Source organism: Podarcis filfolensis, assembly GCF_964270895.1.
Source record: "Podarcis filfolensis genome assembly, chromosome: 3".
Classification (NCBI taxonomy): Eukaryota; Metazoa; Chordata; class Lepidosauria; order Squamata; family Lacertidae; genus Podarcis; species Podarcis filfolensis.
This window is the reverse complement of record NC_139606.1, coordinates 31653124-31677058: the sequence shown is the minus strand read 5'-3', so window position 1 is coordinate 31677058 and position 23935 is coordinate 31653124. Positions and strand designations below refer to the sequence as shown.

At 45.1% G+C, this 23935-nt stretch overlaps 1 long non-coding RNA gene across 1 annotated transcript in view; it reads left to right on the top strand.

The window, feature by feature from the left end:
- Window positions 1-18295, top strand: part of LOC310759858 — a 66329-nt gene extending 48034 nt beyond the window's left edge. Inside the window, exons 4-5 of the long non-coding RNA XR_014546581.1 lie at window positions 1033-1094; window positions 18246-18295. This is a non-coding gene — a long non-coding RNA (uncharacterized lncRNA). The remainder of the gene's footprint in view (window positions 1-1032; window positions 1095-18245) is intronic.
- The last annotated feature ends 5640 nt before the right edge of the window (window positions 18296-23935 follow it).

The window sequence follows — 23935 nt, the reverse complement described above, 5'->3', positions numbered from 1 at the left end:
TGGACCATTAAATGTATCCCTGGAAGAACAAGTGCTTTTTGATGCTACTCCTTCATTATGTCATACAGTTCACAAAGCTGGGTTGGGCTATTTGGTTGATTTCTTAGTAAACATTAGGCATTTATTCATTCCATTTTTGTTGTTGTCCCAAAAGTGGGCTCCTAAGCAAAAAAGCTATACAACTAGAAGAATCACAAGTGTTTACTCAAAAAACAAAAACAAAGGTGATTATTCCCCAGCCTTGACAGATAAGGAAGCTAGAAACTCGAGAAGGAAGATTCATCACCGACACATTATCTAACCACTGTACAATGTTCTGTACTATGGAAATAGGATTTGTGCCTGGCCTCAAAGGCTACCAGTCACTCGCTAGACTTGATTGCAGCGTCTTGAAAGAGGCATGAATGTGTGGCAAGGCGTAGCATAATGTGATGCCGAGGTAAAAGCTGCATGATTTATGATCTCCCAAGGATTACAGAACTTGTTTCTATCCCTGCTTGAAAAACAGCTTGACACATGAGTGATGCAAAGATATTTGTTCCTGTTCTTCAGCCTGGGGAAAAAAATCCACTATGCTCTTTTTTAAATACTTTTAAGAATTTGTCAGATGGCGTTTGCAACACCTCACTCACATCCCCTTCAACTGGACTACGTATTAGGTAGACATCCATTTTTGAGGGAGGTCAAAAGTTAAAATTGTCACTGTCTGAGAGATGGAATGTATATTAAATGTGCCATATTAACAATTCAAAACGTTATGGAATGATAACCCATATATATGTGTGTGTGCATATATATATATGTATATATGTATGTGTGTAAATGTAAGGAACAAATTTAAAAGGTACTGTTGTTGCCAAGTGTGTTGTTTTTCTAGGAGTGGCAGTGGATTACAGCTATACCCAGAGAGCAATATGAAAAAGTGCATGTTGATTCTGAATTGAGCTGGGGCAGGGATTATGGCCACACAGAGAAAAGCAGCACTTTAGGGAAGCAACTATGAAGTAATGCCATACCACAAATCTCTCTCAGGTTTTGTTGCACCATTCTCCATCGATTCATGAGAAAACAAACTGCATTCAACATTATGAAAGGTAAGGTAAAATTTCTCTGAAATGGGTATTGCTTTGCCATGCTTGCCTTATTTTCAAGGGGTGTTTGTGAGTGTTCTTTCATTCTGCAAATCCAGTGGTCTGCACTCTGCAGACTTACTCGGTGCCTGTGCTTCAGTTATAGCTGAGGGGAGAAGTCATGAGGTAACTCTTTCCATGGAGCTGTCTTCAGAGCAGGAAGTGTGCGTAGCTAGGGGGGCTGCAGAGCACTGGAAGAATGTTTACTCACACAACACCCTCAGCCACCTCACAATTGTAAGGTGAGGCCCAAACTCCACATCCACTGGAATTCCATAGCGCCCAGAGAAATGGAGGCAGAAAAATGGAAGCCACTTTTGCTGGGGGGGGGGAGGGTTCAAAACTTTGGAGGTCAGGTTTTGGTGTGACACCTATAAACATGCTGCTTTTCTGTGGCATGCAAGTTTGGATGTACAGTGGTACCTCGGGTTACGAACTTAATTTGTTCCGGAGGTCCGTTCTTAACCTGAGGCGTGCTTTCACTAATGGGGCCTCCCTCTGCCACCGCACCACTGCCGCACATTTTCCGTTCTCATCCTGGGGCAAAGTTCTCAACCCGAGGTACTTCTTCCAGGATAGCAGAGTTTGTAACCCAAAGTGTTTGTAACCAGAAGCACTTGTAACCTGAGGTACCACTGTGGTACATTTGTGGAGAAAGTTTGGTCCTCCAAATGTTGCTGTATTACAGCTTCCATCATCCCTGGCCACTGCTGGGAGTTGATGGGAGCTGTGGGTGAGCAACATCTGGTGGGCCAAAGATTCCTCACACAGTTCACCATTCTTCTTTCCACCTGAAAGTCCTAGAATCCAAATCCTACATGACCTCCTCTCCTAAAGTGGCATAGCAGAACAATAACTTTACAATGTGCCAGATGTGTAGAACAAGGCAAGGAAGAATTAGTAGTCACTTTTGGATGATGTCCCAATTAGTATTGTGTTACATACAAATAAATGCTAATTGCTCTTACAGTTCAAGCATGAAATGCTTATGTGAGCTTACTGAACAGGAATATTGTCAGTGAGAGAACACATTAACCACTGAACAACGAAGTAAAAAATATATATTAGAAATTCTGTTTTGGTTACATTTTTCAGAAGCTGCGGTTCATGTCACTTGTGTTTGCTCAGCCATTTTAACACCAAAGTTGAACATAATGTGTGAAGACATTATTAAATCCCTCCTGTTTACTTTTTATTCAGGGTGCAAGTGAGAAGGTAGAGGAGAAACAGTAGAATAATTAGATGAGCATTTTTTCATCCATTTATTCTGTGTCCTGCTGATATATATACACACATAAATTTATCTGTATGCCACCTTTCCAGAGTTCAAACTGTGCTCAAGGAAGCTTACAACATGGGGAGGGGGGGGGGAATAACCACAACATAACAAAAGTAGTTATAAACAAAAAACAAAATGTTTAAAAATACACAACCAAATTGAACAATTTACCCATGAATCAAAACAAGATCTAAAATAAAGATACAAAAAACCAACAGCAACTGCTCCTGCAACAACCCTGTGCCAACAATGTGTTTTTGACCTTTAAAGCACTATGCAGCCTAGGACCCACGTACCTACGAGACTGCCTCTCCTGGTATGCCTCACGGAGGACCTTAAGGTCCACAAAAGACAACATTTTGGAAGTCCCAGGTCGCAAGGAAGGTGGTTAGATTGGTCTCACCTAGGGCCAGGGCCTTTTCAGTACTGGCCCCGACTTGGTGGAACGCTCTGTCACAAGAGACTAGGGCCCTGCGGGACTTGACTTCTTTCCGCAGGGCCTGCAAGACAGAGCTGTTCAGCCTGGCCTGTCTGACCCTTATGTTTCCCTCCCCTTATGGTTTTGATCTATGGGCTACTTTTAAAATGAGACTGCATTTTAAATTGCATTTTAACCTGTATTTTAAATTGGTCCCCCCCATTATGTTTTTACTGTAATTTTACTGGTGTTAGCCGCCCTGAGCCCAACTCTGGCCGGGTAGGGAGGGGTATAAATAAAATTTATTATTATTATTATTATTATTATTATTATTATTATTATTATTCTCTATTGCAAGAGTTTTCAACATTAGAATATTTTAGCATATTAAAATGTAACATTTCAAGAAGATCCGCTAGTAATTATAGCCAAGGGCCTCATCTTCTCATGGGCAGTCTTCCAAGTGGCCCAGCACTCAGCGGTGGCCAGTGGTAAAAGTGGATAGAACAACAGATATGATCTTTACCTTTGCACAACATGGTGCATTCTGATCACACAAAAGCCGAGGTTTCCACACATAGCTCCACTATCCAGGTGAGAAGGAGGCATTATCACACAGTTCAAGATCACATCCCAGCTAAGCAAAAGCACTAGAGATGGGCACAGAGCCTAGGAGGCACATGGTCTAGGAGAGAGCCTCAGAGGTCAGGAGGGCTCCACCTGGAACCCAGGCCTGAGGTTCCCCAATCCTGAACTCCATGATGTTGTGAAAATCTAAATCAATATACAAATATCGGGGGGGGGGTAATCAGAACATCTAAGATTAATCAATCTACTAATAAGTCATACTAAGGTCTATTTACAGAAATACAAATACCTAAGGTCAGTAGCTGCAAAAATATCCCTAAGGAAAACTCCAGTCTGATCGTCTCCAGCAGTAACTTCAAGAGGAGCAGGGGCGCTTATAGCTGGAGCCAGTCAGGGCCTTCCCCTTCCAGGTTGTCTTGGACTGGTTGGATGCAGAAGATTGGTGAGAGGAACCAGCTGGGGAACCAGCAAAGGAAGAGACTCAGAGCCGGCAATGATGAGGAAGAAGAGGGAGAAGAGGGAGAAGATTGGAAAGAGCAGGTATTAGAAGCTGAAGAGGGAACAGGATTTAGTGAGCTGGGAGAGTCTGTGGCAGAGAGAAGGCCAGAGAAGAAGCTGAAGCTGAAGCAGCAGGATGGGAGGAGAGAGGCCAAGAGACAGAGATGAGTCAGGCTGGTGAAATGTCACAGTGTCTTCCCGTCTTGCTATGACAAGCTCCCTTCCCTGCTGGTCTTCCAGAACCAGAAGAGCCATGAAGTGGAAGGAACAAAGACAGGCATGTAGGTACCATCTCTGATTGCTTGGGGAAAACCCTGGAAAGGAGGGGACTTAGCTGTGGGGAGGAGGGGAACTTTGGTCTCAGCAACTGCTTCTTGGGGGGGGGGGCACAAGAATTACCATGAAGCAGTTGCTAACACTGAAGGTCCCTCTCCTCCCCCACAGCTACCCAAGTCCCATCCTCACACTTTTTAGAACCAATATTTTATACACTGCTAAGGGATATTATTTCAAACAGCCTAGTCGTTTCTTAGCTACAAAGATGGGGAGTAATAACTTTTTGAACAGGGGTCAGCTGGAAAGCTATTTCCCCATCTTGCTCATTTATTTTTGCTGCACGAAAAGGATGCAAAACACAAACTTCAGAAGCAGCATCCAAATTGCAGTTTGCGCCATTCCAGAAATCATCAAAACCTATTTGGCCTTTATTCAGATAATTTCAGACAACATTCGCTTCATCCCACAGCACCATCTTTCAGACTGTTCTAACCTTTTCAACCTAGAGATTCTGCTGTTATTTGATTTAGTCAGGCATTCTTTCTTTATTCTTTGTTTGTTACAGTTTCTACCTGCTCCTTTTTAATATATATATACTTCTGAGGTCCTCTGGAGCCATTATAAACCATCCTTCAAAATCATGCTGATTTCTTTAAAGAAAATAGCAGTTATTGTACGTCTGCATCTTTTCAGCAATCAGAACTGGAAGAAAAAATACCAGTTATTATAAAACTTTGACAGATACATATTATACGGAACTAGATAGAATCGGGGGGGGGGGGATGAACACACCCTAAGAACACTGCAAGGAACATCCGCCGTCAAGGCAGCAGTACCAGCAGTACCTTGGTACATAAATAGCAAGAATTAATTATATACATGCTACTGCAAATGTGGCAAGAAACATGAGGCTCTGGTGATTTTTTTTTTTTGTCAGATCTGAATGTTTTGCTATCTTCTACCTTTCCCAACTCTAGCATATACTATAATGCAATAGCTTAAAGAATGCATTTAGACAGAGAACAATGATGCCTGTCACTGAGATCAGATTTGATGGGGAAGTTCTTTTGCTTAGTTCTTGAAGTAACGAAGTGGTGCTGGAGAGAGCATTACTCCAGCGTCATTTTGTGCGTCTCTTCACATGAACCTTGCTTCAACAGGCTACATTTTGCCTGGAAAGGTGAGCCGGCGAGGATCGTTTAGCAAGTATTTTGGGCTCAGCAAGTACCAGGCGGAGGGCCTTCTTGGTAGTGGCACCCACCCTATAGAAGACTGTCCCATCAGATGTGAAGGAGATTAAGAACTACAAAACTTTTAGAAGACATCTGAAGGCAGCCCTGTATCAGGAAGTTTTTAATGTTTAATGTTTTATTATGTTTTTATATGTTTTCGAAGCCACCCAGAGCAGGGTATAAATAATAAGATTATTATCATTATTATTAAGCTCCTACTGGTAAGCAAACAGGCAAAAGATTGAGCGACCACATCCTATATTCATGGTTGGGAAAGCACAGGCCTAGGAGGAGAGCAGATGTGGTCCTCCAGGCCTCTTTATTCCACTCTGCACATTCCCCAGATCATACACGCCTCCCAGAAGCCACAGCATCCTTGAATGCTTTTGATTGGCTAGAATGTGCCCTTGAACTGTGAAAACGCCTCTTGCTTGCCTTGAAGGAGGATGGAAGGTCTGAAAGGTTTGTGCATAGTAAGTAACCACTGAGTTTTTCAAGGCTGGGATATAACCTGTTCTGCAAAGGTAAATGCCACATCCATTGCTCTGCCCACTTCTTCACCTGGCCCCACCCACCATTTGTATCCAGCCCCAGGGAAGTGATGGGATGTGGTACTCAGGGGATGTGAAACTCAGACAACAAAGGGTCTTATACTCTTGCTCTCTACTGGACTTTGAGAAAGAAAAGCCTTCATTGTCCACAGACCTCTTCACATGGAGGTTTCTTGAATCCCAATCCTTAGAACCAGGGGGCCTTACCCACAGCAGGGACTACACAGGTGGGACATCCGTACAAACATATGAGCATGGGGTCCAGACTTGGAGGAACTGTACAAGTCTACAAACAGAGCCACAGAACCTCATCATAAAAGTTTTACCTCTTCATGCAAATAATCTCAGTTTCCTATGGAGAGCACTGAGAGTTTGAATGACCTGTACTTTAAACTTCACGAAGCAGGAATAAGACTATTGTCCACCCTCCTCTTTCGTGTGTCTTTTGTCATTCAAACTGGTAACTGGTTTTGGATCTGTGAGCTCAGAGAGCTGCCTGGGCTCTCCATGAGCCTCCTGAACCTTCAAGTATGTTTTCCCTCTGCCTAATTACATTTTGAAGATCTCAGCTAGTTGCCTGTACTTGTACCGCTGAACCCACAGACTTATTCTTGTGACACAAGGAAACGAAGCTATAAACCAGCCTCTACTGTTAAAGTTAGGTTTTGGTTGCAAATTTGCCTCTTATCTCCTGGAAAGAAACCTGTGGCAAGGATACAGCAGATGAGTTAAAGGTTATTTGGAGACTTTCAAAATCATCTTGACCTTTAAAGTCTTTCATCAACCAATGTTCCCCATCTTAAAGTGGGCTTGGCAGCTAACCTGCCTCCTCCATTTGGTGGAAGTCACTAGCTTGCTTTGGAACTAATTACAAACCCACTAGTACTTTTTTCACCCTGCGCTGATTTCATCCTTCAGCTAAGATCAGAGGCAAAGACATTAAGGATGAAGCAGAACAGAAAATGAGCAGAGCCACCTATGGAGTCCTCCCATAAGGGGATCTAGAGTAATGCTGTGTGGATTTTTGTTTTAGCACTTTGAGGGTTCTTTCCCAGTTTAGACCAAGTACTTACCTGGAAATGTCACTTGGATGTCAGGCATGTGGAGATAGCATGTAGCTAATGTGTACTAGGGACGCGGGTGGTGCTGTGGGTTAAACCACAGAGCCTAGGACTTGCCGATCAGAAGGTCAGCGGTTCAAATCCCCGCAACAGGGTGAGCTCCCGTTGCTCGGTCCCTGCTCCTGCCAACCTAGCAGTTCGAAAGCACGTCAAAGTGCAAGTAGATAAATAGGTACCGCTCTGGCGGGAAGGTAAACGGTATTTCCGTGCACTGCTCTGGTTTGCCAGAAGTGGCTTAGTCATGCTGGCCACATGACCCAGAAACTGTCTGTGGACAAACGCCGGCTCCCTTGGCCAGTAAAGCGAGATGAGCGCTACAACCCCAGAGTCAGCCACAACTGGGCCTAATGGTCAGGGGTCCCTTTACCTTTACCTTTTAATGTGTACTAGGAACGTTATTTATTATGAAAGGATGGAAGCAAGTAAGCCTCATAACCAATGAAACTGATACAGTGCCACAGCATAAAAAAATTCAGTGTTGCAGCATAAAACGGAGAGGCAGCACACACACACACACACACACACACACAGTGGAGGAAGTACAGAAGGAAGTGAATTACAGGTGAGAGCATGTGAAAATGGTCCTTTCTTCAAGGAACACCCCCCTAGTACATCACAGGTACTGCATGCAAACGCTCCAGGTCCAATCCCAGCTGTAGGGTTCGGAAGGACTTCTGTCTGAAATCCCTAGACAACTGCTGCCAGCCAGTGCTGGCAGTATTGAGATAGATGGACAAATTGTCTGCTTTGGCATAAGGCAGCATCCTTTCTTCCTGTGTCCAGCGGTAGGGATGGGGTGGGGAGTGCTCGCTTCTCCTATCCCACCGCTGGTACTCAGTTATGCTGGGCTTCACATCACATTTTTCTTCCTTCCACCTACTGAGTCCACTCCTGCATACGCATCCCCATTTTACATGAAGCGACCGTCTTGTTTCACCGGAGTCACATGCGGCTTTGAATTGAGTAAGGATGCAGCTGTTCACCCCCACGGGCTTTGAGAACATGTGCCCTTTTGAGTCCGTGGGTTTGCATTCCTTGCTACCCTCTTTCTCTTCTCTAGCCCTTCTTCTTCCCCCCTCCAATCCCCTTGATGCTCAGTGCCTCAGGCCAAGCTCACATGAACAATCCAGAGATACAAATCATGTCCTGAATAAGATTTCAGCACACTGGGTGCTCTGCTTGCTGCTATCTCATGTTTCAACAGCTTCGGTGGCTGTTCCGCTTGAAGTAGTTTGAATTTCCCACTGGCTCAGTGGTGTGATTTTTGCAGAGGTAGGAGGGGAGAATTTCAGGCTGACTCCTTGCTAGCCTCATTCAAATGCACATTGGAAGGTGATGCAGGTGAATTTCACAGCACTGACACAAGAAAGGCTTTGCGAACTTTCCCAAAGTGCATGCAGCGTCTATAAATATATTACCCCCTGCTTATAGGTCTCACTGGCTTATGTACCACACACACACACAATAACTACACCTTAATGGGTTTAACACTTTTTTTCTCACTATGTTGACCAGTGTCTGTGATATACTGGATTTGTCACTGATTACTGGAGTTTGCCTGCCAAGCGTATTAATTTGGCTGCCTCAATGCTATTTGTCCTCATGAATCAGAGTGCACATTTTTTTGAAATTCTCAGTGTTTTACTGTGAAATGTTGCAGGACAACAAAAGGTGTAAATGCTTGACACTTAAATGGGTGCATTGTAGGAGAATACTGTTGAGAATTTCCATTCCACCTTTAGTTGCAGACATGGAACTGTTGCATGTCACATGTCTGTTCACATACCAGCACAGCTTGCTGGGAACTTCCGTTGTATGTATAGCTTTGGCTTTCCTCTGTTTCTCTAAGAAGACAAAGAGAGAGACGACATGTTTCTTTGTCCTGATTTATGATTAATAAATCCATAGTTGTAGTATGCTTCCACAAGCCTCATGCCTATTCTGTGTGTGCAGTTTGCTCTGCTGATATAGTGTGCCCTGGCTTTGATGCCTGGGTTGCAGAGGCCGATGGGTCTTCGCAGCGGGATAGCTGGAAGGAGACGACCCAGCTGGGGCTAGCCGGCTGGCCTTTCGACCCTCTGCATGCCGACAAATACATCTTTTAAAGGGATAGATTCCAAGTTCCTGAGAGAAGTATTCCATTCATGAGGTGCTCCCATTGGGGAGGGAGGCACTATTTGCTGATTCCCCTTACCTATGCAGCCCTCTGTGCCTCCTGCAAATCTGTTCCGCGTGGCCAGGGGAGCATCTTGAACAGCACATGAAGTGGAGCTGGGGGCTTCAGGTGGGATCTGGAAAATTTGCCTCCCTGCTTGTTTCAGCTGAAGCCCCAGCTGGAACAGAGACCCTACTGTGAAGGGAATTGGTGGAAGCGAAAGGGATTAAGGTTGGCAGGAGAGGCCCTCCTTGTAATTCTACTATCAAGGGAAGTTTGTTGGGTGGCAGCATGTGAGAGGGCCTTCTCTGTGGTGGCACCCCATCTCCATATTAAGGTAAAGGTAGAGGTACCCCTGCCCATTTGGGCCAGTCTTGCCAGACTCTAGGGTTGTGCGCTCATCTCACTCTATAGGCCGGGAGCCAGCGCTGTCCACAGACACTTCCGGGTCACGTGGCCAGCGTGACAAGCTGCATCTGGCGAGCCAGCACAGCACACAGAACGCTGTCTACCTTCTCGCTGGTAAGCGGTCCCTATTTATCTACTTGCACCCAGGGGTGCTTTCGAACTGCTAGGTTTGCAGGCGCTGGGACCGAATGATGGGAGCGCACCCCACCGCGGGGATTCGAACCGCCAACCATGCGATCGGCAAGTCCTAGGCGCTGAGGTTTTACCCACAGCGCCACCCGCATCCCTATCTCCATATTACCCTTCTCTTAAAGGTACATCTGGCACCCATGTTATTGATCTTTGGATGACAGGTGAAGATGCAATTCTTTGCCCAGGCCTTTAGGGAGGGCTGTCAGGATTGTGATGAGCTGCTCAGTTATGATCATATCCATTCATTTAGCAAGATTTATGTACCACTTAATCAAAAAGAAAATGTCTCTAAGCAGCTTACATGATGTGATATAAAATGTCCTTTCAAGATTAGCAATACAGTGGTACCTTGGGTTACATATGCTTCAGGTTACATACGCTTCAGGTTACAGACTCTGCTAACCCAGAAATAGTGCTTCAGGTTAAGAACTTTGCTTCAGGATGAGAACAGAAATTGTGCTCTGGCAGCACCGCAGCAGCAGGAGGCCCCATTAGCTAAAGTGGTGCTTCAGGTTAAGAACAGTTTCAGGTTAAGTACGGACCTCTGGAAAGAATTAAGTACTTAACCTGAGGTACCACTGTAAACAGAATTTGACATATTATCAGAATGTAGATGAAATCAACGTATTTTTTTGAGAACAAATGTACATAATAAAACTATGTAATTTTAGTGCCTGTTTCTCTATTGCATTTGATACTGGATATGTTAATGGTGATTTTAGTGTTGTAATGTGTGGGTGGGTGGTTAGGGGAAGGGTAGTACCTCTGGTGGGGGACACATCATGCTCCTTCTGGGTTAGTTTGTCCACCTTTGGTCCCCACCCTGCACTCAGCTCTCACCTGTGGCTTCTAGAAGCTGTCAGCATGTGACAGCAGCCACATCCCAGGAACAGATTTGACTGGTCAGTTACACCAGGTGAGGGTAGTTGATTGGTTTCAAGCAAATTGGGACTTCCTCTGTTGGGAATCTGAATATGTGCAGCTACTCACACAGAGTCAATTAAGATTTGGCAGACAGCCAGAAGGCAATCTGAAGGAGTAAGTCTGCCTGGTGATAACAGAGACATGGATACCGCTCCCTGATTGGTCAAGCTCTCTCAAGGGAGTGATAATTAATGGCCTACTAACTGGAATGTGTTAGCTCAGGAGTTCGTGAGTTCAGAGTTCTGTGTCAGTGTAGGAGTTGTGAGTCGTGTCAGAGAGAGCTAGCTAAAGATCCGTGTTCTGTTCCTGTAAATAGTCCACTGTATATAATAAACACCTAACTACAAGTTCCTGCTTCCTGCTTCGTCTATCCTGTCTGCAGCTAAGTCGCCAATTGCTTCCGTGGATTCTGCGTTTACTCTGCTAGGTCCTGCAACTAGTCAGAAAGTTGCATGTGAAGACAGACTCTAGTGGTTTAAGAGGATGAGACCAATAGTGGGTCCAGTGGTCAACGGAGAAGTGAAAAGCTGATGGGGTGTGACAACTTGAGAAGCTAGCCCACCTAGGAGAAGGAAAACTCTGACCCTGGACCTCCACTGCCTTGCGGGACACCTTCAGGAGAAAAAAGGGCTAAGAAGTAAACCTTACACCAAGTGGAGTCCCTAAGATGGTTGAATGGCACCTTGTGCATATGTATTGCTCTGCTGTCCTTTGGACCACATTGGTGAGGCCAAGAAGGGAGGTCTTGTTGTCTGGACAGCCCAGGACCTCCATACACACTGCCTAGGCTTGAGTCCCAGAGAAGCCACTTGGGTGCTGCTCGTGGATTGCTGAGGATTTCTGCCTAAATGGTTAATTTTATCTGCTCCAACACTGAGAAAGAAAACTCTGTTTCCGACATGAAACTTCCCACCATTACACATTGGAAAGCTAGATACAGCTGTGATAAATAAACATAAATACTGTACATTCGGAATCCATGAACATTTGGCTGACTCACTTTCAGTATAACAGGGGAGACGGAAGAAGAATTCAATTTGTTCTACCCCAGTTATCAAGGTGGTTGAAGACACTTAGAAGGAACAGACAAAGGAAAGAGAAAATGTTCTATTCCTCTTTTATTAATAATGTATGTTTACTCTGACAAAATGAAATCAGAATTGGTAAGACCCGACAGAGACAAAATAAGAGATTATAGTGGATAGCAAAAACAGCATGTCTGGGCATTAGCTAGGTCAGGGTTTTCTGACCTTTGGTTGAATCTTAGCTCAACATTCAGTGCCCAAACATAGTTCTGAAATGTCATAATTTTGCATGTGAATTGGAATTTATACCCTTTGCATTGAACTAAGAAAAAAGAGACAAAAATCAGGGGGGGGGGGTTTCAACCTACCAATAATACGCATTCTGAACAAATTTATTATAATTGTCCTGACAAAGAAAGACAAATGTTTTTTTTAATAGGGATGCTTGAGGAATTTGATCTTTTTGTATTCCAGAAGAAATGGACCTGACCCACACTTCCCAGACTAATACTAATTGGAACTTAATTATCCACCAGCTTTAGAACTTCCAAAACGTTCCAAAGCTGTTCTCAGTTCAAGCAACATATTAAAATGCATTTAAAATCTGAATACGGATGCATTTTAAAAGGCAAACGTGCAGGCTTTTTAAAACTCTCATATGAATGCATAAATGTGACAGAACAGATACATGGGTGAAAAAAACAAAGCGGCAAGGACCTGAAAGACACTAACCTGTCCATTCCCCATTTCCCATAAACCTGGCTAAATTATTCTTGCATTTCCTATTATTAATCAACAAGTATTTTAATGTGAAACCCTTTTTCCCTAAGCATACCTAACACCAAGGCACTCTTAGTTGTGAACTAGCAAGCAAGAGAGGGATACACCTGTGTTTTGGCCATGCCTGTACAAGAGATATGTGGTCAATCTCTCTAACACTGAATTAGAAACAAGTGTTGTGGAAGATTAACTCTTATGATGTGAGCCTTAAATAACAGACTGTAAATAGTTTAATATTTGTTTAGTTTTTAATGTTTGATGTTTTACTATGTTTTTATGTATGCTGTAAGCTGCCCAGACTGGCTGGGGGAACCCAGACAGATGGGTGCGGTAGTAGTAGTAGTAGTAGTTGTTGTTGTTTAGTTGTTTAGTCGTGTCCGACTCTTCGTGACCCCATGAACCAGAGCACGCCAGGCACTCCTGTCTTCCACTGCCTCCCCCAGTTTGGTCAGAAGTAGTAGTAGTAGTAGTAGTAGTAGTAATAATAATAATAATAATAATAATAATAATAATAATATGTGGGGTTACATCAGCAGAGGTATGGGGATTGACTTGCTGGATTAGTCTAGTGGATCTCTAGTATAGGGCACTATATGCAAAAGTGACAAGTCAGGGAAGGTCACAACTAGGGTGCAATGGCCTTCCTTTGATGTTTGTCCTCAGCATCTGACAATCAGAAGTATACCATTTCTAACTATGGAGGTTTCATTTTTAATTATCATAGTGACACACCTTCCTCCATAAATCTCCATAATCATATTTATATTAAACAACGCATCATCATCACATCAGTTTCATATTCGTAGTAGCAGAGCTCAAGTATAGTCACATTTCACCACTGCTTACACTTGCCATGTGTAGACCTCAAAGCCAAATATACTATTAATATTTTGAACATTTTCCAAGTGATTCCCCTAATATGCCAAAAGCGGCTTAACTTTCATTAGTAAAGCCTGGCATGCAATTTATAATGCTGCCTTGGAATTGCTACAGAACTTGCTGTATAATGAGAAGAGAGCTGCACTTTCTAAGTGTATGTAGATTTATTTAAATTGAATAAATGTATTAACGAACCACTTTATTAAAGGCAGGTAATTACTCAACTTTTTTGAAAAAAGTATCAGTTGACAGTCCTAGTTTTTACTCAGATCTTTCCATATGCTTGCTTATCATTCCTGCCCCCCAAATTTCTTCCTTGGGTCAATTCATTCTGCCCAGAGAGATGGCAAGGTTTCTCTGTTCCTACCATATAAAATGAATATTGACCTAATTGTAAGGACCCCTTCTGTATTTATCATGGATGTACTGCTAAAGGGCTTTTAATTGGCCCAGCTGCACTATAGTGACAGAAAACCATCATTGTGACATGTCTTCAGTATTAGAAACAACTGGGAAACAACTGTAGCAATCTAGAGAAGATGCCCATACAGTGGTACCTTGGGTTACAGACGCTTCAGGTTACAGACGCTTCAGGTTACAGACTCCGCTAACCCAGAAATAGTACCTCGGGTTAATAACTTTGCTTCAGGATGAGAACAGAAATCGCGCAGTGGCGCGGTGACAGCAGGAGGCCCCATTAGCTAAAGTGGTACCTCAGGTTAAGATCAGTTTCAGGTTAAGAACAGACCTCCAGAACGAATTAAGTACTTAACCCGAGGTACCACTGTATAAAGAAAGGTTGTACAGTGGGACCTTGGTTCTCAAACTTAATCTGTTCCGGAAGACCATTCCAAAACCAAAGTGTTCCAAAACCAAGGCACACTTTTCCATAGAAAGTAATGCAAAACAGATTCATCCATGCCAGACTTTTAAAAACAACCCCTAAAACAACCATTTAACATAAATTTTACTATTGGCTTCAGAAAAACGTTCGAAAACCGGAACACTTACTTCTGGGTTTTCAGTGCTTGGGAACCAAAGCATTTGAGAACCAAGGTGTTTGAGAACCAAGGTACCACTGTACTTAACTAAGGCAATCAAGTATAGAAATACATACAACCACATTGTTTTTACAGTGGTGCCCAATCATGTGAAAACTCTCATACATCACAGTCATGTGGTGAAAGTCTACTTTGCCACTGCCTTGTTTACTCTACATTATAGGAGAATTCCAGGAAGTGGTGAGTTGCTAACACACCACTAACATATCATAACATCCACATGAAGAATTGTGGCTCTTTTCACTATCTCAGCCTCCATCCTAGCTGTTTGTCAAAATCCACTTTACGCCGAAGGCAAATGCAGGAAGCATGTTTTTAACACAATCAAAAGGAAATTTTGGCACCAGCAATGAGTTTTCCAAATCTCCTTGAACAAGCCGCTCTATTTGAATTTGGTTCTGGTGGCAAACCATCAAAAGAAAGTCTCCACCTGTAGTAGGCACTCATCTTTAATAACTCTAAAACCCTTATTAATGAGCAAATCAAGTCAAAGCTACACACACATTTTCCTAAGCTTTCGGCAAAGAACTCTGATTGATTGCCAGCAAACTGAATCCTAAATGACCTGACTTGACAAACTCAATTTGGTTCATATGGTATTTACATCACCAACATACTTAAGGTGGAAGATAAGGCCGCTACTATATTCTAAGAGTTAATAACAGAGGTCAGTAGCATTTGAGATAATTGCCCAAAGGGTTGGTGAGGAGAGGGCTGTGGTGCCAAATGCAGTAAAGCACCCTAGCTGCCATGGTACATTTACACTTTTGCAGGGGGGTGTAAATGCACACAGTAGTCTGCAGTGATACAGGTAAATCTGATTGCAACAGTGACAGGAGTGGATAAAGTGGTGGGAAAGCAGTGTTGACTTGCCTTCCCAACAGCTGAGTCACTGCTAGGAGGAAGAAGGGGAGGATGAAGGGGAAGTCAATGCACTGCAGAACTAATTTGGTGCTCCTGGTTTTGCTCTTGCACCCTGCCAATGTCCCGTAAGCAACAGCAACAGCTGCTGGGAGGTCAGGTAAGCCCCACTGCCACACCATGCCAGACACTACTTAACAGTGACAATAGCTGTCAGGGAATCAGGAGCAGGAGCACTGGGGAGAGAGGAATTGGAGAGCGAAGGGGAAGAATCCGAGGGCAGCGTAGGGGAGTATGACAGTGGCCCGAGAGATTCCATGAGCTTCTCCAGCGAATCAGAAGATTCCCAGAAGGGGGCGCCGATGGTCAGAGCAAGGGGGGTCCCAGGGGGGACGCACCAGAAACAAGGAGCCAGAGGGGAACCCCAAAGCAGCAGTGGGGGATCGGGACCAGTTTCCCCACCAGAGCGTAGTGGGGGGGAAGAGTCACATGTGTCAGGGCCAGCGTCCCCTCCAGCGGGGAGAGGAGGTGAGTCAGGGCTGACCACGCCTCCATCGGAGAGTGGGGGAATGGAGGGGAGGTCAGTTGCAGCTAGCCCCCCCCCCCCGAAGGGGGAAGCAGTGACAGCAGCAGTGAAACGGTCAGGAGGAAAGCTGCTGGCTGGGTGCGCGCGCCAAGTTCAAATGTGCAGGCGCGGGGGACAGCAGGAGACCCGGATGGGGAACCAGCTCCTAAAGCCCGCCGGAGGGAGGGAGAAGGCTCAGGGGAATCAGCGTCAGAAGAGGCTAGAAAGGGCGAAACCCCGGCGGGCAGGCGGACCCGGGGGAGGAAAGAGCAGCGGAAAAGGTGGAGCAAGGCGAGGGTCTTAAACTGGTGTACGGGGGGAGGAGATTCAGAGGGATCATCAGCGGTCTGACAGTTGAGACGTAGAGCTGCGCGCTGCGGCTCTGGAAGTGAAACTGAACTTCAATAAAGACTTTTGTACTTAACAACGAAGCAGCGTTGGTCCTTTGTGAGCTGGGACCTTGGGCAGCTCTGACAATAGCAGACCCACAAAGCTTAAACAGGCTAAGGTTGCAAGGTGCTCATGGCTGCTGACCGACACCCTCCCCCTCTTTCTGAGTCAGCTTAGAGCAGGGGTCAGCAAACGTTTTCAGCAAGGGGCCGATCCACTGTCCCTCAGACCTTGTGGGGGGCCAGACTATATGTTGCCATGATTATGACCCGCATTTTTGACAAAAAACCCTTATTGGGACCAACCCCAACGTTGCCCAAATGTGATTTTTTGGGGGGAGGGTTTCCCTCATACACCCACACTGCTTCCTTTGTGTTTTATGTGTTGACAGTTATTATTTCTCTCGTAAGGCGGGGGGGGGGGCTGAGGTAAGTGCGCCATTCCTGTCAGCCCTGAAGAGCGTGTGCGCATGCGTGGGTGAAGGGAAAAGCCATTGCTCGCTCAAGCAAAAACGTGCTTTTCCCCGCGTGAGGGAAGACGAGGTGGCAGCGGCCGTTTACCTTTCCATGGCTCGCATCATGTAGCTAACAAGTGGCCTCCCTAGAAGAGCACAGAACTGCTTTGGAGTGCAGCCGCCCAGGCTCTCCCCACTTCCTTTGGCGGGGAGCACCACTGCCACAGACACCGACAGGTGTCGCTCCCGAGGCGCCTCTGAGTCCCTGCTGCCGCAGCTGCTCTTCCTGAGGTCAGTCGCTGGCAGCTCCATGGTGGAAATCCAAACTGTGGCTCCTTTTCCCTCTTCCCCATCCCCCACCCTGGAAGAAACGATTGCTGTGCTTGCGCGACAGAGAAGGGGTTTGTCTCGAGCAGCTGTCCGTCTCACTTTTGACCCCCCAAGCCTGGCTGAGTTGCAAAAAGCATCGTGCGCGCACTATGCCGGCTGCCTAGATTCCCGGACCATCCACGGGCCGGATCTAGAAGGCAATTGGGCCTCATCCAGCCCACAGGCCTTAGTTTGCTGACCCACGGTTTAGAGGCCAGCAGAGGGATCAGGAAGGCAATACTACAGAGCTACAACAAGTCCCAGTTGCTACCCATCTTCCATTAATGCCAGCCTCCTGCCTGCTAATGGATTACCCAGGCCAGCACTTTGAAGGGAGTTCTGGACTCATTTGGCCAAAAGCCATCATCATTCCACACCTGATTTGCCTTCTGAAAGCAGATGAAAATGGTATTGGATGACAGCAGTGGGTAGAAGGTAAAGCTGTGCACCGGATTCTACCAAAGACCCATCCCAAACCAAAGAGGGACCGAGCTTTGACTGAGTCAAACTGTGACGGCCCTGAATCACCCTGGGTTTGGCCACCCAGAGCTATCTGGTGCTGTCAGGAGGTGGGGCAGCAGTCTGGATGAAGGAGAGACAGCCTCTGCAAGCAGTGTGGGGTTCTTTGCAAAGGGGCTTTCAAATAGCCCTGCACTGTGCTTTGGCTGTGCACACCTGTTCCCAGCATTAGGGGAACTTCAGAAGCACACTGATGGTTGCACAAAGTTTGGCAGATTTTAAGCAGTTTATATGCAATGCCAGTAAAGCTAGTAAATTTCACAGGCAACCCCATGATGTGAAAACATTTTAAACAAAGGGAGGAAGAGGGAGGGAGGGAGAGATGATGTGGCCTTCGTTGTATTTTCTTCTTCTTCTAGACTAGCCAAGCACTGTACTTCATGTCCTGCTTCCTCAAAGAAGTTTACAAAGAAGTATTGTAAAATGTGTCTCCCTTAGTAATATTTTAGCTGTGGCATTTCTTCCAAAGGTCAAAGTAAATTGTTATCGTAGCGTAGGATGGCAATGAGCATGAGAAAACAATGTGTTCTCCTTCCCCTCCCTAATGGTTCTTCTATATTGTTGTTACAGGCAGTATTTTTATTGTACCATCAAAGGAAAAGGGAAAGAAAGACAAAAAAATCCTGAAATATTTGGTAAGTGAGGCCATAAAGCTTTTATGCCGCAGTGGGTTTTGAATGGATAAAACTTTTTCCTTCTTCTGAGGCATTTGACAGCATATTTTGAAAGGTTACTCTGGGCTATTTGGTGGGCCGTGATGCTCTACCAAGTGCTCTGATACATGATGTATCGTGTACACGATGGGCATCGACACCTGGTGACCTTGGGCAGATGCCAGGGCTTCCTCCTGCACCTAACCCCCTTTAAAAACATGTTGGCCTTGTACTCCAAGCAGTGCCAGGCAACTGGGTCAAGCCACCATTTCAATTCCCTCCTCCACAAACCTGTCTGCCTCATGACATGTAATACAGTTTAACCAGAGGCAACTCCCATTCTGGAAAACTGGTTCTGGGTTTCGTTGCAGGTATACAGTAACAACAACAACAACAACAGCAACAAAGAGGAGGAGGAGGAGGAGGAGGAGGAGAAGAAGAAGAAGAAGAAGAAGAAGAAGAAGAAGAAGAAGAAGAAGAAGAAGAAGAAGAAGAAGAAGAAGAAGCAGCAGCAGCAGCAGCAGCAGCAGCAGCTTGTAACAGGCATTCATGTCTCCTTCCCTGCCTGACCTTCTCTGGTTGCTGCATTAAAAAAAATAAATTAAAGATTTTCATGAATTACAAAAGAACATGCAATCTCTCCCTCTTTTTTGTTCAGATTATAAAGTATTTTGTTTACGTTCAATGTGAGACAATATGGTATCCAGAGGTAGGGGGAGAAAGTAGAGGGGAGAGTGGGTGATAAACTTGCACACTATGCCCGAATCCAATCTTTTTGGACAGCAGTCCAACAGGAAATATGTAAAATAGCTAGGTATTGGAACCCACCCCAGAACTGACTCAAATGAATATTTTCCAAGACAGTAATGCTCACTCACATTATAAAGAGCTGATAACCCACCTACTCTCAGAAGCATCATAGCTAGACACTGGAGAGACCTGTCAGGAGTAAACATGGACCAATGGTACCAGACTGGTTGCTGCATTTAACTCTATATAAATCATTTTATTCCGTCTTCTCTTTTTCCATGGCCGCAAACATGTCAGCTAACCAAATTCAACAGCTAAACGTGTAGGGTGGAATGGGGGCTTGGAATGCAAATGGTGAAATATTTACTCCTCGTGAGATATGTAGCACGCTGCAGCCATGTTGAATGGGGCTCTGCAGAATAAACTATTAAATCAAAACTGTGCCCTGCTGTTACTGTGATGCATTCTAATTCCTTGGTTTCCCCCTCGCTTCCTCCTCTTTGCCAAGATATTTAATGCCCGAGCTCTGCAGAGATTCGCAATTTGCTGTTTTGCAAGGCATTAATTTGAGACTAAATTGCCAAGGATTAAATCATTATATCTGCACAGCTGGCAAATACCACACTCACAGGAGTCATGATAAAAGCAGAATATTAGGAGCCAAACACAGGATGCACCAGGTTAGATTTCGACGCATGTCATCCTGCTGGTCAAATCAACCTTGAGATAAAAGGCCATTGCGACCGTGCAGGTTCTGAACCAGCCAGGCCACAGGAAGTTCTCAGCTGCAGACCGAGGCCCTCAAACTCATGAAGGACTCTGGAGGAGCCAGGAGAGAGCAGTAGTGATGTACATCTGGCCTCTTCCTGGTTCCAGCTTTGCTATGACTTGCTGGATGGGAGAGAAGGATGAGCAATGCAGTTGGGAGGTTGGAATGATGTGGACCTCCCTGCTGTCTCCTGCTCTCGCTCCCAGTAAACCTCAGTGACGCATTATAACATGGAGAGGGCCGGGAGGCCAGCTGATAAGTCCCAGCTCGGACGCTTCCTTCCATTGGCCTGTGCTCTGACGTAAATCAGCGACCCGCACTTTAGAAGCCCAGGGCACACGGGAGCCAGTGTGGTGTAGTGGTTAAGAGCAGTGGACTCGTAATCTGGTGAACTGGGTTCTCTTCCCCGCTCTTCCACATGCAGCTGCTGGGTGACCTTGGGCCAGTCACACTTCTCTGAAGTCTCTCAGCCTCACTCACCTCACAGAGTGTTTGTTGTGGGGGAGGAAGGGAAAAGGAGATTGTCAGCTGCTTTGAGACTCCTTAGGGTAGTCATAAAGTGGGATATCAAATCAAAAAGAAAAAAAAGAAAAAGAAGAAAAAGAAGTCAGGGCATGCTATTAGCAGAGTGTACTGCGCACACAGAATAGGCGTGAGGCATGTGAAGTCATACTATAGCTACAGATTTATTAATCATAAATCAGACAAAGAAACATGTCGTCTCTCTCTCTCTCATGTCGTCTCAGAGAGAACAGCTAGAGCAAAAGCTGTACGCAAACGGAAGTTCCCAGCATACTGTGCTGGAATGTAAACAGACATGTGACACACAACCATCTCATGCCTGTTCCTTAAGGTGGAATGGAAATGTCAACACTACCAACCCTCCCAACCAAATGCTCCTGCTCTAAATCATGAACAGATGACATGCCAGAGGGTGTGGGACAGCTTAGCAGTGTTACCCCATCCCCCCATGTGATTGCTTACATGTGAGTGGTATGAGTGCTCTCAACAGGGCTACACTTATCGCTCTGCTTGTCCTGCTTTTGCACCGATGGAGCAGTCTTGCTCTTTCCCCCATGCACATAACATTTTGTGGGAGACAGAAGCTCCGTAGGAAAACCTGGTTCCTGTTTATTGCATCTGCCCTAGAATCACTTGTCAAGGAAGGGGGAGGTTCTAGAGATTCTTAAATAAATGAATGAATAGATGAATTTGCATGGATCTCGTCCCTCAAAAAAGAAGGACATCTCACCAATCAGGCAGATGGACATACTGGGCAGAATTCAATGTTCCACTATTCCAAATGTTCCAGCTGTGCTCACACTCTCATCTCCTCCCCCTGCATGCTGTTCTGAGATTTTGCCAGACCCCCTTGTGCCAATTCTAGTTTGAGCAGGGTGTGCGGGGGGGGGGGTGTGGAGAGAAGGGGGAAAGCCCTTATGCAAGGCTTCCACTGACGGAGTTTGTTAGGCAAATCCTGCCCACTGAATGCTCACTCACTACTGTATTGTGATATTTGTCATGTGCCCTCATTTTTCCACCATGCAAATTATCTCTTAAATCTGGGCTGCAAATCGCTTTAGGTGTTGCAAAAAAAGCCCCCCCCCCCCGTCATTTCCTGATTTTAATTATCATACATTGTATTATTTATATTGTTTGCTGCGTGTTTTCTTTATACATCTTGGCTTTTCTTATTAGTCCTGTTCCCCACCCCAGTGCCAGATTTACGTATAAGCTAAACAAGCTATAGCTTAGGGCCCCGCTCTCTTGGGGGCCCCAAAAATTTTTAAAGGGAAAAAAACTGGATGTACATTTCCAAAATATAAGATAAAAAAACAAATAAAATAAAACCTACATACAGTGACAGTGTTTTGTGTTGTGTATGGATTTATTGGATCCATAAATTACCATATAGCATATATTCAACACAAAAAACAGTGACAATTTGTTGTTGACAAAGGACAGCTGGACATACAAAGGGCCCCATTACCTTCAGTAGCCTAGGGCCTCATCAAACCTAAATCCAGCCCTGAGTTTATATGCCTCATCTTGCATGTTGTTGATACAGGGTGCCTAACTACAAAGTTACATATCTAAAGGCTCTAGCCTGCAAGCAGCCTGATTAAGTCTTCCCTGGCAGCTAGATCAGGATTTAAAGTTACTGCTCATAATGCTGATAGAAGCCACTTCTTGAGAACAGGGTTTACATCATGTCTTAACCTGGCAAAATGTGGCGGTCAAAAGGGAAGTCTACAGATTGTCTTTGCTCTTTAACAAGTGGGCCCTACAGGCATGAGCATCTTCAATCTTTTGAAGAGCTCAGTTCCTAAATTAGGACCTGTGGCAGCAACTGTGGTCACCCTAATGAGCCTAGGAGGGAGATCAGGTTGTATTTTGGGCACCAGACATATTTACTTCAGATTTAAACTTTATGCAGATAAAAAATGTTACATGGATGATTGTGATATGTTTGTTCTTCGAAACCGGTGCTCTTCTGCAGTTCAGATCGAGAAGGCTGGTGTTTCTTTTCAGCGATTTCTGAGCTGTGAGATAAGAAGGGAAGGGAAGGCTTATGACTCTCGAGTAAGGCACCTGCTTCGCATGCACAACGTCCTAGTTTCAAACCTTGGTATCTCCTAGGAGGGATGGGAAAATGACTCCTGTTTGATAGCCTGGAGAGCACAATCAACCAGTGCAGACCAAGGGTAGCCAACATGGTGACATTGCTAGACTCCAGCTCCCATCATCCCCAACCATTGTAGCCAATGGCATGGAATTATGGGAGTAGTAGTCCAAAAAAAAGATGTGGTCGCCATGTTGCTACCTCTAGTGTACTGAACTAGCTAGACCAGGGCTCTGACTCTCTATAAGGCTGCTTCTGGTGTCCATCTATTCCTAAATCTAGGGATGATGGTGGTGGTGATGAAGAAGAAGAGGAGGAGGAGGAGGAGGAGGAGGAGGAGGAGGAGGAGTTTGGATTTGATATCCCACTTTATCACTACCCTAAGGAGTCTCAAAGAGGCTAACAATCTCCTTTCCCTTCCTCCCCCACAACAAACACTCTGTGAGGTGAGTAAGGCTGAGAGACTTCAGAGAAGTGTGACTAGCCCAAGGTCACCCAGCAGCTGCATGTGGAGGAGTGGGGAAGCAAATCTGACTCACCAGATTAGAGTCCACCGCTCTTAACCACCACACCACATTGGATGAAGAATCTGGAGTTAGAGAAGATTTCTGGTGTTTTGTGATTCTATAGATATCCACTCACAGATTAATAATAGGTGAGGATCTACAGCTTACTCAGACTCACAGCTTCCCTGTCAAATCTCTTAACGGTGGACGTGCCTTGTTTCCTCAGCTCCATTTAGTTCTCGGACCTGAGCCTGCTCTTGCGTCTCAGCCTCTGTAAAGAAAGGGAATGTGCCAAGCTAAATTTGTCCAACCAACCCACCTGACCTCCTTCGGCATCACCTGCCCCCCTCCAATCCAGGTTCATTTACATTCAAAGTTACTAGACCGGAATGGATCCTTGCAAAGTTATTTCAAGCAAGCGCCATCCCAACAGGTTAGCGGCCAGGTGATAGGTTGAAATCCAAAAGGGAGAAGGGCACAGCCAACCAGTGAAAGCATGTGGACTAGAATGTTGTTCTGTCTCCCCCCAAAACCAACAACAGCAACCCACACAAGCACGCACACACAAACACACAAATTACAAGCATTAAAATATTTAGAGGTAATCATGTAGATAGAAGCCACTCAGAAAATCTCTTCATGATAAGACCTTTGAAGATCATGTTGAGATGTGCAGGTGTGGGAAGGTTTTTCTTTTTTAAGATTTCAAGGATATCTCAGTCAGTAGAGCATGAGGCTCTAACCTTAGGGTCGTGGGTTTGAGCCCCACATTGGGCAAAAGATTCCTGCATTGCAGGGGGGTTGGACTAGATGACCCCCATGTCCTATACCCTCCAACCTTTCTCCGTTGAAAACAGGGATGTCCATTTCCACAATGTTAATTTTACCATTTATACCCCACACTTCTTACTGGGTTGCCCTAGCCACTCTGGGCAGCTTCCAACATAAATAAAAACATA